At 42.7% G+C, this 4,066-nt stretch overlaps 1 long non-coding RNA gene across 1 annotated transcript; it reads right to left on the reverse strand.

The window, feature by feature from the left end:
- Positions 1–1,834: 1,834 nt before the first annotated feature.
- LOC118599607 lies at positions 1,835–2,966 on the reverse strand. Its single transcript, XR_004949020.1, has 4 exons — positions 2,716–2,966; positions 2,563–2,634; positions 2,281–2,463; positions 1,835–2,214 (listed from the first exon to the last, which is right to left on the reverse strand). It is a non-coding gene; the product is annotated as an uncharacterized LOC118599607 (long non-coding RNA).
- Between the last annotated feature and the right edge of the window lie 1,100 nt (positions 2,967–4,066).

Here is a 4,066-nt window from a genome sequence, read left to right on the forward strand (position 1 = left end):
GTTGCACATGAGCTTTGTTTTCTTTTTGTTCATCAACATAGAAGGAAAGAATGGAGATTTTGGAGTTGATGTTCACTTTCTCCAAAGAAGATGATGTCATCTGCGAATCTCAGGTCTTTAAGTTTCTCTGTTTATTTTGATACCTGCTTCATACGTTGGAGTATTAGGGCCAATTTATGAAGATTTTTTGTTTTAATTACTACTTTAAATCTAATAAATTTGCAAGAAAAAAGTCATAACTATTAAATTACGAGAATAAAGTCGTACATGACTTTTAATCTCAAAGATGTACACGATTTTAAGTTGTAAATTTAAGAGAAAAAACTCGTAAATCTACGAGATTTAAAGTTCTAAGTGAAAGAGAAAAGAACCAAAGCTGTCTGTTTATTGAGCTGTGCTCGAGGATGAAATCTTGTGAAGATTTATTTCCAGATTGGTGTTAAAAACAAAGAAATTCTGAACCTTTTGGCAACTCGAAATCAAATCATCAGTGAAGCTGATTTTTCCGGGTTCTGTGTTGGTAGTGCGGAGTTTCATATGCTAAAAAAAGAACTCAGAGACACGTTTGCAGGACCGCCACTATATTTTACCCTTTCATTCATATACCCAGAAGCCCTTTCGCCACCTTACGTTGTGTCTCTGTCATGCGCAGAAACCAAAGGAGAACGTAAACGGTGCTCCGGATGACCCATTCTCCAAATGAAACGTTTAAACACAAAACAGCAACGAGGAATGAGGATAGTCTGTTACGTTAGCACAAACACATTGAAAATTCAGAAAACTGGGCCTCTTTAGATGGAAGCATCACAGAGTTGGAGGAAGAAATGAGGAAGAAATGACTGAAAGTGGACAGCTGCTTCATCAACTGGATCTGCAGAGATCCTGCAAGCTATCAATGATTAAAATATAAACTGTAAATCAAACAAAGAAACTTCCAAACATCTGTACCGTTTTAAACAATCAGTTTAGTTTATCCTGGTTTCTCCCCCCTCCCTTTCCCTCCGAGGTGTCTGCACTCTCCTTATTACCTGACCAGTTCCACCTGTGCCTCCCCCTTCTTAAGCTGCTCTGTCTGCAAAGAGCCTTTTGTCTTCTCTCCAGCCCTTTGTGAAAATCCTGTCCCGGTCTTTTCCTGTTCCAATTTGTGTAGTCCTGATTTCTGCCTTTTTATGCTTTTGGATGTTCTGTCTGTCTGGACTCAGGTTGGATCATCTCCTCTCATCTCTTCAACTTGAGCATGGACCTCACCTGTAGTCCTACTTGTCCTCAGTTGAAGCTTCTACCACAACTTCCTGTCTCCGCTGCCTCCAGGAGGATCCAGAGGTCTCCTCAGCTCTCCACCGTTTTCCTCTTAGCAAAATAAACTTCTCTGTTGTTCCAGCTGAGCCTGTGTCGTTCTGGGGTTCTGCCTTCGTCCTCACTACCTGTTGAAAACCAAGACGCTTTCCAGTTTAGTCGGTCTGCTTCTGCTCACGCCGTTCATTCACTGGACTGGTGGCTCCCTTCCACTTTGATACATTCCTCCTAACAAGCAGAGAACATGCAAACTCCAAACCAAGGGTGTTCTAATCCAGTCCTCGAGGCCTCCAGAATCCAGGTCTTATCTGCTGTTGATTACCTGGATCAGGTGTGTTCAGTGTTCTAATTATGATTACGACATTTTTAACCAAAATCTCACAGCCTGAATGTCTTAAAAAGTTATTTTTCATGTTATCTGAAGCCTCTGTTTCCAAAATCTCCTCTTAGGGGGCGTGGCTTTTGGAGTTGAGCTCAGTGAAAAAACAGGATTTTCGTTGCTTTAAATAAAATCTAATTTCTTTTTAAAGTCTTACATTCAAGAAATCTTTTAGTTTTACTTTGAAAAGAAACCTGACACCAATGCTCTTTGGAAAACACATTATTTATGTATTTTGTAGTTAAAAAAACGTATGCAAAAAGAGAAAAAGAGGTGTACATGTGAAGAAGTTTTAAAGTTTTTTTGTTCAAAGCCTTTGCTTAGCTGACAGGGTTCAGAGCACGTGTCTCAGACCGCATGAAACCAAAGGAATGTCCCGGCTTTACGGCGTGAACTTCACTCTGACAGCCAGGAGCTCTTTGGCCTCGACCATGAGAACGCCGAGGAGGAGCCGAGCCTCCTTCACTCTGAGCACCACCTGCAGCTCCGTCCACTCAGTGAGCAGCACATGGAGGACTTCATCCAAGACTCTTCAATCTCTGCTGAAAGTAAAATCCACTTTACCAAAGTTATCTCCAAGCTTAGCCGGATAAAAACTGACTCACTGAAATTGAATCTTCCGGTGGGGTGGGGGCTGTGGTTTGACAGGGGGAGCTGGAGCCCTCTGGCCAGAGTAATTATAGCCTCTCCTGACCATGATCCGTACACGTGACGTGAAGTACCGGTGCTCCAACAAGCTGCCAACAAATTCACACTTTCAGGCCTTCTGCGGAAATCCTGTTGAAGAACTGCAGGGAGGAAAATAAAGTTTTTCAAGTTTTAGAATCCACAGATTCTCTTATGAGATGGAAAGAAAACCCTAAAAAAATCTGTTCTGAAGGAGAAACCTCCTGTCTGCTGTGCGCTGGCGTGCCGGGTCCAGACAGGTGCGGCCCCCCCTGCAGGGCGTTAAGAATAACCTGCCATAAAGGTGTTATTTTTAGAGCCTCTGAACATCATTATGTGAATCTAAAGTTTCTTCTCTCGCTGAGTTTCGTTACCACAGATGTTCTCACAGCTGCAGCCGGATATCAGGCCGCTCCGACACTTCCTGTCCCACCCGGAGCCGGGACGCGCTTCCCTTCTAATTGAACTGAAATCGTTCAGAATTGAGGGACTTCTTTGGCCCGGTGGGAGCTCCGGCCTAGAGGCGCAGCTGGAGCTGCTCCACTGGGCATTATATCACAACCTGGTTGCATAACTGTTCCAGGGCGCTGTGAGCAAAATGTCAGAGGCTGACCACCTGATCTGGTGGCGCTTCCCTGCCCCGAAAATGGAATTCTTCAGGTTCTCAGGCTCACATTTGCAGATCTATGCAAAAATGTTCCCCTTTTCATTCATTTGTAGAATGTTCAGAGGATTCACAGGAGGAGGAACAGGAAAAACAACAGAACAGATCCTCTCGGATCACAAGGATGCATCGACAGCTTGACGACTGAGCTGTAACTCAGAAAGCGTGGAGAAGATTTGCTCTGAGGATGGAGGATGAAATGACACGGTACCGGGCAGTGGTCCCTCAAGAAGAGCTGCAGAAGCCCAGCGATAATTTGGTGACCTCTGACTCTGGAGAGGACAGGCAGCAGACAGCTGAGGAACTTGAGACGAGGTTTTAGTGCAAGGTCACCAGAACTGAAACCAGAACCAGGACCAGTGCAGGCCCTCCAGCTCACTATAGACAGGCAGGTGTGGGGAACATGAAGAGGTCATCTGTGCTGTGGATGTAAGGATGGGGGGTCAACAGAATGAGGGACTGTGTCTAAAGCACATGCGTCAAAGTCAAGGCCCGGGGGCCGGATCCGGCCCTCCGGGTAATTATATCAGGCCCTCCAAATCATTTTATTGTATTGTTATAAATGGCCCGATGTTATTTTGTGCTTATTTCTAGCTTGTATCATTTTGACAAAACATATTTTTACAGATAGTAAAATAATGAAAGGTATTTAAGTTTAAAATTGATTTATTTTGGGATAATATTCCTGCTTTTTTATTATTCATGACTGTGTTAAAAAATTACAGTTTTAAAGTTTTAAAAATTGGCATTCTGCTAGATTTTTGGACTGTTTTGGCATTTACTAAAATGTTTTAGGCTATTTTAGAGTTTAGCTAATATTTCAGCAGCATGTTAGCTGTTAAGGCCAATCTAATTTTTTTTTTTTTTGATTTTTAGGATAATTTGGCCTTTAGCTATTATTTACCTGGCTATCAGCTTCACCATTTCCAGCTATCAGCTTCAGTGTTTTCAACTATCAGCTTCAGTATTTTAGCTATCAATTTCAGCATCTTCAACAGCCAAATTTAGCTTACAGCATTCACACTAGCATTATCACAGGTAATGCTATATATGAAGTTCAT

Source organism: Oryzias melastigma, linkage group LG14 (assembly GCF_002922805.2).
Source record: "Oryzias melastigma strain HK-1 linkage group LG14, ASM292280v2, whole genome shotgun sequence".
In the NCBI taxonomy this organism is placed as follows: domain Eukaryota; kingdom Metazoa; phylum Chordata; class Actinopteri; order Beloniformes; family Adrianichthyidae; genus Oryzias; species Oryzias melastigma.